The sequence below is a fragment of the Lissotriton vulgaris genome, chromosome 4_2, assembly GCF_964263255.1.
Source record: "Lissotriton vulgaris chromosome 4_2, aLisVul1.2, whole genome shotgun sequence".
Taxonomy (NCBI): domain Eukaryota; kingdom Metazoa; phylum Chordata; class Amphibia; order Caudata; family Salamandridae; genus Lissotriton; species Lissotriton vulgaris.
The window spans coordinates 24,235,149-24,247,168 of NC_141692.1; the positions used below are offsets into that span (position 1 = coordinate 24,235,149).

General features: G+C 41.4%; 1 long non-coding RNA gene across 1 annotated transcript in view; it reads right to left on the reverse strand.

Moving 5' to 3' along the window:
• Positions 1-12,020, reverse strand: part of LOC147718171 (uncharacterized) — a 170,221-nt gene that overhangs the window by 37,436 nt on the left and 120,765 nt on the right. The gene's annotated exons all lie outside the window — the stretch shown is intronic.

A 12,020-nucleotide genomic window follows, 5' to 3' on the forward strand; every position in this document is an offset into this window, starting at 1 on the left:
CCATGTTGTATCTGTTGTGCAACTCGGTGATATATTTCTTTCTGTTGAGTATTCAGACATTCCTCTAAATTTTCCAAATCAATATTTTCCTGTTGTGCTTGCTGCATCACCGTTTCCACTTCACTCATTGCTATTGCCGCTTCATTTTCAATTAAGGCTTCTCTGAGTGGATCTTGACTTTGTGGAGCAGAACTCTGACTGTCTTGAGAACTATCTCCAGCTATTTCAGCTGCAATAGTTTTTTCTTGATTCATCTCTTTGTTCAACATTTGGAGATAATTTGGAAAAATTGTACATTCAATGCTATCTTTACATGCATTGAAAGAATCTTCATAGCATTCACAATCTCCAAGTAATTCTATTTCAGTCAGGGGCAGACCTTATCACAAATCGAGATGGCCCGTAGAAAGAGAGCTCCGCGAGCCTTCGGCGCCACAAGCCAGCAATCCGGCCATTATACCTCCATTGCTTAAGGAAACCAGCTGAGAAATGCCCCGGAATGGAAGCGCAGCAGACTGATATGTCCTGTGCCCGGTAAAGTGTACTTCAGAAGTGGCGATGGGGAGAGCGGCCTTCTGGTGGAGTTGCGGAGAGGGGAGTAGGTTGTATCCTCCTATCGCCGCGCGGACGCCCTGCTAGTGATCAGAGACTGCAGCAGCATATGCGAAAATGGCAGTGGTGCAGCGCGGCAACTTGCGGTGCACTGGCAGGAAGTTCTCGGACACAACCTTTGCCCCGCAGGAGCAGTGATCTTGGCGAGGCTGTGACAGCAGTACTGGTGTGATCTGATCAGTGAAAGCGGCGGGAGGTGAGCGGAGCACAGTGAGTTGGGCCGAGACTCCCTGCTCCCCCGCTGCACGCGAGACATCGCCCGTCCATAAGTGCCTGCAGGAGAGGGTGCTGCGCCTGCCCTGGGACCTTAAGTAACTTGCGGGGCTGCATTACGCCAGAAGCTGGGCCCATGAGCTGAGACCTGTGGAGGGGCAGGGAAGAGGACAGGGTCCCCACATAACAGCATAGACGACGAGATTGCTGCTATAGACCACGTGGAGTGCAGCAACATCAGTGAATACCCTCATAGCTCCACTCCAAACACAGCAGAGTAAGCGGTAAGAAGAGAGGCGCCCTGCTGGTGACTAGCTGGCTTGTAGAGGTCCCCTGGAGCGCAAGACAGTGCTTGGGCTTCATCAGCTGCCAGAGCTGCAATACTGAGGGGAGCTGACATGTGTTCGGAATAGTGCCCTTAACAGCACTCGCTTCAAGACGCACAGCCATTGCCCTGACCATGGTCCCCCATACTGGCTTTGCGAACACACAGGATCAACGGCACGAGGGTACTGGCATAGTTGAGCAATTGCTGAGTAAGTGCTCTGCTGCAAGTGCGACTGGACAACATGTTGGTTTTGCTGTAACTGCAGTGCTTGATCTGCCCGGCGACAAGGTCCCAATCCACCTGAAGCCACACGGTCCTTTTTTGTGATCATAAGAACTAAACAATGGGCCACGTAGATAAAACGCAAACCAAGTTGCCTTTTGAAGCCAAAGCTAATAGACACAAGGAACCTGAAAGGGCTTGGTCCCAGGACACGAGAATGGAGGAGTCGGAAAAGGAAGCAGGAGACGTGAGGCAAATATTCGCCACAATTCTGAAAAGTCTAACGAATATGTATGGGAATATAGACTCCTTAGTCTTACGCACGGATTGAATGACAGAGTGACTAGACAAACAAGCGGAATGCACTGATATGGCGGAACGACGCATTACGGAGGGCGAAGAGTCCCAAACCACCTCAGACCAGGTGCAGCAGCAAATGGCAAAAACCATGTCAGAATTTCAGGACAAAACTGAAGATTTAGAGGCCTGTTCGCGCCGGAGTAACTTGCGTATAACTGGTCTGCACGGAGACGACCTCCATGGGGAGCGTAGATCACTTCACTGAAAAGCTCCTGATTACTCTACTAGGAAGCGAGGCCTTTTCGGATATGTTTGTGGTGGAGAGGGCGCATTGCTCGCTGGGTCTGAGGCCTCCCCCAGGTGCCCTGCCGCGCACGGTTATAGCTAAGCTCCTAAATTATCGAGATTGTGACTCAGCTCTGCGGCGTGCTAGGGAACTAGGAGAACTCAAATATGAGGGTCGGCCATCTCCCTCTACCCAGACTTCACGGCAAAAGTACAGGAGGCGCAACACAAGTTTAACCCCCTCAAACGTCAACTTCGGGATCACAACATCTCCTATGCCATGCTGTATCCTGCCAAGTTGAAATCACCGTGGATGGCAATACGAGTGTATTCACTGACCCGAAGCTGCTACAGAAAGCACTGAATGACTTACTGAAGACCGCAAGTAAGGAAACGCAAGAAGATGGAGCAAAGGTGGTGGAGGAGGCAACCCTCTAAAAGACATTGACTAGACATATACTGTTGATCTCTTTTCGGGTCCACTAATATATAGCAAGTATTGTGCCATCCTTGCAACAATGGATACTTCAGAACCTAGGAGCCTAGATACCCTTCACTCTCACAGCTGCTGGGTTGCAGCAGATCGGAGGAGGAAGGACTTCAACTGCTAACATTAACCGCTTACTAAGTGGACCCTGTAGATACGTTTTGTGACAGGGTGTTTGGTGATTTTAAGTTTTTTTCCCAACTCCCCTCTTTTTTGCTTACATTCTACGTTCCAGTTGGGCATGATAATGCTTATTGGTGGTTAAATGACAAACCATTATTTAGCATTGTATATGTGGTATTGCTGAGGAAATCGCAATAGAGCACCGGTAACATCCGCCTCTGAGTGTTACCCACTAGATAGCTATGAAACAGGTTGTTTTTCAATTGGGGAGGGGGTTAGAGTCATTTCACAATGCACAGTTGGGGGACGCATGTTGTGGGAGGGGTTGAGGGGATTATTTGTGTGTGTTTATTTTGTGTTTTGGACTCCGTTGTTGCTTTTTTTTGTGATGCTCCACATTGTTCTCCACTTACAATTGCATGGGCTGAGTAAGATGCTTTACCCCACACGACAAACGAACATTACCATGCAGTACGTGAAATTGGAACCGCTGCCTTTATTGTCAATACTTACAGATCATTATGACGTCAAGGCAGCCACTGGGTGCTAACCTGCGGCTTCTGATGTGGAATGATAGAGACCTTAACTACCAATGTAAAACTAGGAAGGTTATATCTTACCTCAAAAGGCACAATGTAGACGTGGCGCTCCTCCAGGAGACGCACATTCCGGTGTCAGACCTTACACGACTTAGAAGCAGAGTAAGGGGCACGTCTCACGCAGCAGGTTTCACCTCACCTGCTCGAGGGGTGCTGACATGGATAAATCCCACATCCAAACTGACACTTGAAGATTTGCATACAGATGCGAATGGCCGCTATGTGTGTATCTAGATGACAGGGCATAGACTATCTGCTGATTAATGTATATGGACCTAACGTTGATTGCCCACAATTTTATTCTGATCTCCTGAGGATCACAAGCAGCGGAGGTCATATTAGAAGCACTAACAGAGTTAAATATGTTTGATGTCTGGCATTACCGTTCGCCAGTGCCTGGGGGCTTTACACCCTACTCTGCACCTCACAATCTACACACCAGAATAGATTATTGGTTTCTTCCACAGACACTGCAACATTCTCTTCAAGACTGCAAGGTACTGCCCAGAACTTACTCGGACCACTCTCCGGTGCTCCTGATTTATACTTCTCCAGTCAAAAAGCCACCTCTGTTCACATGGCGATTCCCATCCTATGCACTACTAGACAAGCTGTTCAGAGCAGAACTACAAGAGGCTATGGAGACCTTCTTTGAGACAAATATAGGATCTGTCCCGCACTACACCACAATATGGGAAACATTAAAAGGATATGTTAGGGGAGTGGCGATATCCAAACAAGTCGATAAGAGACCGGCTGAAGCACTTAGTGCAAACATTAGCGGATCTGTAGAGGGTGACACAGACCAATGATGATTCCATACTGCAAGACACACTAAAAGCTACACTAGAAGAATACCACACTGAGGCGGATAGAGAAGTGAAACTTTTGGGTAAATATGCAAAAGCCAGAGTGTATGAAGAAGGGAAACGTCTAGGTGCTACCTTAGCTAATATAACAAAGGGTCGTAGAGCTGCCTCATATCCCTTAGCATTGACAACAGATGACAGAATAGCGCTTACAGACCAGTAGATGTAGCTGATTGTTTCAGAGAATATTACACAACACTCTATCAAACTAGATTAGATGTTACGCAATCAGAAATGATAGAATATTTGGAATACATTAAATTACCATGGCTAACAGATGGTCACAGAGAATATCTGATGCGCCCACTAGAGACCTGGGAAATTAAAGTGGCTATCTCTGCGATGCGAGCGGGCAGTGCGCCGTGGCAGGATGGACTTACGGTAGGGTTCTATAAAGCGTTTCAGGACCTACTGGTACCACACCTGTTGACTCTGTTTGAAGAAATGGCTGAGGAGGGTGTGAAGCCCCCCACAATGAGAGAGGCGCTCCTAGTGGTTATATTGAAACCCAGTAAACCTTCAAATTGTTGCTCATCCTATCGACCACTCTCTTTGCTGAAGGTTGACACTAAAATATTTGCTAAGATCCTCGCAAATACATTAGCCCCAGTAATGCCAACCTTGGTGGGGATAGAATAATCAGGTTTTGTCCCGAACGTACCCTTATATACAACCTCCGCACTGTATTTGGAGCTATACAACACACTGATCCAGAAAAAAAAGCAGCAGCAATTCTTTTAGATGCTGAAAAAGCATTTGATTTAGTAGAATGGAGGTTTATGATGCTGACCCTGGAGCATATGGGGCTAGGAAGCATTTATATCAGTTTAACTAGCAGACTTTATAGATACCCAGCAGGTAGAGTGCGGGTGGGCGAGGTGGTCACGGTCTGCTGGCAATATCCAGAGGCACCAAGCAGGGTTGCCCCTTGTCGCCGTTACTGTATGCATTGGTGGCTGAACCACTTGCATGCGCCATAGGGGTATATGATTTCCGAACTACAATCTTATTGTCTCAATGTACGCGGACGACACTCTCCTGTATATCCGAGAGCCAGCTACCAACTTGTTTTCTGTACAACATGAGATAGTACCCTATAGCGAGCTATCAGGCCTTAAAATAAACTGGGCAAAATCGATGATATTCCCCCTCACACCAGCAACTATTCCAGAGGAATTTGAGTTCCCGCTGCAGTGGTCTGAGGACCCGGTATGGTACTTGGGGATACAAATACATACAGACTCAGGTCTTGTGTTTCAAGAGAACTATGGTCGCGCAGTTGCCAAGTTAGAAGAATCATGTCTACCTCCCTCTCTCTTAGTAAGGATATTACTAATGAAAATGGTCGATCTCCCTCGCTTTCTCTTTTTATTTATTACCATACCTATGGTCCTACCTGTCCAATTTTTCAAGCATGTCAGATCATTGCTAATTAAATTGGCATGGGCCGATAAACAACTCTGCGCCTCCTGGTAACTGATGGTCCTGCCCTATTTGATGGGCGGATTGGGAGCACCGTATCTCTATCTATATTATCGGGTGGCCCAAGCCTCACACGCCTATTTTTGGTTACATCAGAAGACTCTCCTTCCACATCTGCACATAGAGCGCATAACGCAGGCACCGACGCACCTAGCGACTGGTTTGCACTGCCCTCCAGAGTTACCACTATTCTGGACTCAATAATGCCACAGTTCATACGTGGCACAATCTTGCTCGTTGCCAAATGAGTTTTGGCAATTTACTTGTCCAGAGGCCCCCCATGCTAAAACAATGGTCTAGAGATATGCTATATTGTAACATACAAGCAGAAACATACAGTGAGCTCCTCTCCCCTAGGAATAGACCAAATAATTTTTGGATCCTATATGCCATTTACACTGCAACTAAAGTCATGGAACAAACTTTACCACTCCCAATAGCGGAGCATGACCCATCAACACAACTGGCATAGACAAAGTATTGTGAGATGAGAGTTAGGTAGTAATACGACAACAGCCCAAGACAACTAGAATGCTAAACCGGTACCTTGGTCGTCCCATGCGAGGACTATGCATTAAAGTACAAAATCCTGTAAGATCTGATTGTTGGTTGTGACCTGACAATGTAGAGGAGCACCATTTAAACTATGAGTGAATGGAATCATTATGATGATTGAATTATTATCCTATGTGTATTATGATGTAAAGTGGGAACCAAGTCCTCTCTTTTTTTTCTTTTTCGTTTTTTTTTGTCAAATTTCTTTAGCATCTTTAATTTCTTTAGTTACTAATATTATTATTATGTGATTTGTTTGTGTTGTGTGTTGTATCATGGACATGAGGAACATAAAATTATTAAAAAAACAAAAACATTTCAGTCCTCCAAGGTCTGAAGAGTTGCAGAAGAGCAACATAGAAATAATCTCTTTTATCTGGAGTATCACAATTTAGTTTCCTGTGATTAATCAGATTTCCTTTGGCATGCTTTACCAAACATCCTTCAGATCCAATTACAGCATATTTTCCTTCATTTATATTTTCTGTAACATTATTTTTTAACTATAATGTTGCAGTATTTCATATAGACATATGTTTTCCAGCTATTTGGATAGTATGTATCCAACATATTTATTTTCAGAATATCTGTACTTTCTGGTTCATTCAGTGCCAAGTATTCAATTTCTTGTACAGATTTCAAAACTCGATTTCGTGTTTCAGCAAGACCTAGACTTATCCAGATCATTCCTCTTGACTTTGAATATAAACTTGCAGATGTCAATCGATCTGAACATTCATACAATCTAATTTCTCGATTTGAAAGCATCTTCAAACTGAAGCTGTACATTTTTTGCTAAGTGTCTTCTCCTGTAAAATTTCCTCCCACATTTCTTTTAATTCTGTCTTCTCAAATTTGGTAATATATGACATGACATAGTGAGCAACAGCAATTGAGTTATCTGCAACATATTGTATGTCCATATTTGCATTCCACATATTCATAATCACAGGATTGTAATCATTAATGTACTTTGATTCTTCTGTTCTTTATACATTATAAGTATTTTTTAGTGATTTTCGAGTGATAGAATGCTTCACTGCTGACATAAAACTCTTCACTCTTCCTTTGGAAATTACTCGACGTAGAAAGCCAAATTGACATTTTGTGTAAAATGTGTCCTTCGACTTATATTTCCATCTGCAATATTTTCCACATCGATGACTTTGAAACCGTAAAACTTGCTGTCTTAAGATATTTTCTCTTCCTGTTTTTGGAATAGCACAGGTAACATAGGCTTCAATAAAAAAATAAAACAGTCTCATTCGAATCAGTTCCAAATTTGGGTGCATCCTTGATGCGTAAAGCATATGAATATGAAGAGAACCTCTTCCTTGGTATTCCTTTTGCCAAAAAAAATCTGTAACTTCACCAATAGCTTGATTCTTTTTATTACAGATGAAAGACATCAAAGCTTCAAATCTATGATTAAAATATCTGCAGACATTTACAGGATCCAGGGAACACAGTTCTCCAGGTGTCTTCAATTCAATATTTTCTATATTTGAATTTGCTTGTCGCAGATAATTCTGTAAATAATCCTATGGTACTCAGCACAGCTAAGTGTAACAAACCACGTAGGGGTTCTTAAGTTCCTTAACATACATTTCAGTTCCCCTTGACGTCGATACCAATATTCATTAGTGCCACCTTGACATGCCGATTATAGCAAGGGGGTTCACCCAAACATAGTCACTGGTACCTGGGTCATAACAGTACTGAGAGAGAAGGGGTCCCAGTGTGTAATTAGCAATTCACAAAAATTATAATCAAAAATAGAGAACAATGAATGAATCTACACTATCCTCACCTTATCACTTTCCCCTTGTCCCCTGGGGCACGGTACAACCTTTTGAATGTTTATTGCTAGATACTATATCCAACAAACATCTACATTGTGAATAAAAACAGTGTAGCTGTTTGTTGGATATAGTATCTAGCAATAAACATTCAAAAGGTTGTGCAGTGCCCCAGGGGACAAGGGGAAAGTGATAAGTTGAGGATAGTGTGGATAGGGAATCGTGACAGTAAAATCAAACAATGACGCAGACGCATTTGTATGTCAATTTAAACAAACAAAAAGACCATAAGTTCAATGCATCGGTAGATCAAAGTCATGCTCCACCTAATACATTAATGTTATGGTTTTGGCGTGAAGCTGATGGGCAAAAGAACAGTTGTCGACGTTTCGACCCTCAGATTGTGCAGGAATTAAGTGTACCCTTGCTGCGGGGTCTTCATTAGGACAGGGTGGGGGCAGGCAACCAAATCAATCGTTGCTCGTCTTCACTATGATAACGGAATGGACGGAATACCTCATTTGTTGTGGACTTCGAATCATTGAGGACGAGCGTTTAAGGAGGGATCGAATAAGGGCCCGGGGACGGTGGACAATGGATGGAGAATGGAAGACGAATCCGAAGGTAGATATGCGCTATTCACGTCCCTGTGGAATTCTAATTGTGAAGAAATCCATAAACTGAGCAGTTGACATGCCATCAAATTAATTAACTGTGATTCTAAATGATCGTCTATTTCTTCAAGTTTGTCCATGAATTCCTTTGCAGTAACATGTGAAAGATGAGTTTCTGTTTTCAATATATGGTTGACTACATATGAAAGGGCAGACAGGTCACTTTCAAATAAAAGATGAAACAAATATGGAATACACTGGCGGAATCTTTGTTCTTCTGAGTATAGTCGTAAAATACGATATTCTGAAGCTGGATCTCAATTGGTCATTCATCATATCGTCCACCTTTTCCAGTAGGGAACAGCTGTGGAAAACAACGAGCTTCCAAACTTTTTTCCGATCCACTCATGGGAGTTCCTTTTGCTTTTTCCACCTGGAACAATTCAATAGTGTCACCCATCAGTTCTTTTAAATGCAGAGGGTGTATAGTATAATGTTCAACAATGACTTCCTTTCTGCAGTTCTCCACTTTTCCTGTTTGTCCACTTGAAATGACTGTATCATCTTTCAAACTCATTACTTGTGATTCTACATTTACAGTTTTATAGTAAATATTGTTTTGCACCAGATATAATTTAGCCTTTTGGGTTTCCTCACATCTACTAACTCTTGCCTTATTTTCCTACTCTTTGTAGGTACAACATTAACACGATTGACTACAGGTTCAGTATCCTCTTTTTCTACAACAACAGTCTCAACATTTTTCTCAAAATCTAAAGGTAAATACAAAACTCTTCCTTTTACACCTCTTCGTAGATCTGTTGGAGGCAGCTTACCTGTTTTAGGCGCAATGCAAATTATAGCCTGAAATGGGTGCACAGATTAAATAAGGATGGACTTGTTTGTATTTAAATCTTTAAGTTCTGGAGGTATAGGTACTATTTCTAGTTCATTATGGACAGCTCTAGCTGGCATTTTGTTCTTTTCTAATTTATTGTAACAATATTTACAAATACATTGTTCACTATCCAACTCAATCAAATAAACAGCAAATTCCCTCCATTTATCATTGTTTTCCTTTTCACCTTTTAAAAGCACATCCACATTTCTAGTTTGAATTTTATAATGAGTACGTTGGCAACAAATACAAACACAGTTGGTATTTTCACTAGAAACATATTTAAACTTCACTTCAGTGGTATCTTCCATCTCTTCTCCAACACCTACACTTATCAAACTCTCATTTTCCCTACACTCCTCTTGACCAGCAAAGAAACCTAACTCTATATCATCACAAACGTTTTTTAGCATCCAACACTGAATCACGCAGAAGAGCTGCATTAATGTCATTTAGACATAATGTAGGACTTTTTACATAGTATAATCTTCTTACTAACTTCTGCATTTCAGAATGGTGTACTGCTAACATTCTTAAATGATGAAAACGACTTTGACACACTTTCTCAGAAAGACAAGCTAGTAAATAACCTTACAACCCTGTATTTTTCCTCACTTTTCAAGGATACAGTCCTTGCAATATCTTAACCTTCTGTTTGACAGTTTGTTCCATATTCTCTTAATAAATTAAGCAATATATCAATAGATTTCTGTCGTATACTACAAATACTACTACAATCCCATGTAAACACTGGAGCCTGTGTATGTCTCCTTTGAACATCCTCAGCTATTACTTCTTCCTCATTTGTAGGAACCATATATTCTTTTTCAATTGGACAACCATTTTTAAGTTCGTAACAACGACTACAGGTATCACCTGCGTGCACTAATTCATTTTGTTGAAAATAGCTTTTACAATTCTTTTCTTTTACATTTGTCCTTCATAGACTGCATTATTGTATTTAAAGTTTTCAATCTTTTTAAAAATAAGATAAACAATTTTCTTTTAAATTCAAAAGCTTTTTCAATAACAATTAAAACCTTCTTTTTTGTTTGTAAAATACTGATCTCCTTTTTTACAACTTTTTTAAACAAATTGTGGAGAACTCTACTTTTATACAATCTTTTTTAAATTTCTAAAAATTGTTTCTTGCTGCTTTCCAATTCTTTTTTCTGATATTCCAATTTTGTAGTTTTTTTGTAAATTTTTCTTTACCTTTTGTGTCACTGTACCTTTTTTTTGTTTGTTTTTTTATTGAGCAGAGCAGAGGTCAGTCCAAGAAATACAAAAAAGTACCTATATAACAAACATACTTCAGCAGGGATTATTATACACATCATCAGAATAAAATCAAGCGCAAGAGAAGAAACACAGCTGAAACCAACGAACCAAGAACATTCAATTTCAGTTACACTTAAACAGTTTAGCAGCTTCAATAATTGACACATGGCTAGTGCAAAAAACGGAATACTCTCCTCCAATTGAGCCTTTAACTTAAAGTGCTAAAGTGCATTAATGCTAAAAAAAATGTTTTAAGTGCAATTGTGCCATAGAAGTTTTACTAAAGTGCTATTTTTTTTCCGGTAAATAGTATTCGTTTCTATACCTCAGACCCCGTGTGTTCTTGGTATATTCTCATGTGAAATGCTATGTGGTGGTGGTAGATGCACTAATAGGAAAATATTTCTAAATATTCATAAATTTTCTCGTTGACCCTAGTCTTAGCATACGCCTCTTCAAATCTTTTCGTCCGTCGCATTTTATTTACCCATTTAAAATAAGATGGTACCTCCTCTGACCTCCAGTTTTGAAGGATTAGAGAACGGGCGACTAAAGTGCAGATTGCCGTGAAAGTTACTTCCGCACTAAGCAAATCCTTTCTCTTTCTTGAGATGCCAAACAAGGCTATTTCGGCTTCGGGTTCAATTACTTTGTTTATGGCCCTGCTGATTGAAAAAAGGATCTTACACCAAAAATCGAACAGCTTCGGGCATGTGTAAAAAATGTGCAACCAATCACCCCCCTCATGAAGCTGACATCTAAAGCATTTGTTTTCTACTCCCAAAAAGCGTTTGCTTAATGCTTTAGGAGTGAGGTACGCCAGCCAACAGGATAGGAACAACATTCTTTTAAAATTGGCCACTCTGAGAGACTTACGACCCACTTCTGAGATCCGCTCCCACTGGTGCCACGAGAAGGAACAGTTGGTTTCCAGGGATATTTTGGCCAGGATTCCGTCGACTAAAGGAGAAGCTTCCCCCTTCCTAAGGAATTTATACCAATTCCCTAATCCTGTTAATTTTACTGTATATAGGGCAATAGCCAGTGGCATTTCCCCTCCCGGCACATTATATTTATGTATAAAATTTATGATTTGAAAAAATTCAAAAAACCCCGTTTTTAGTTTATTATCAGACCTGACCAGAACCTCCTGCCAAGTAATGAGCCTCCCTGAAACAAAGAAGGACCCCAAATCCCCAAAGCCTGTCTCCATCCATTTTTGAATTTTACTTGAGTGGATTTGAAGACCGATGCTCTTGCACTCCTCTATTCTCAAATAGCGCAAACGACCCCACACTTCCTGATTAAGAAAGGACTGTAATCTTTTTGTTATATCTCTAATGGCCTTATATC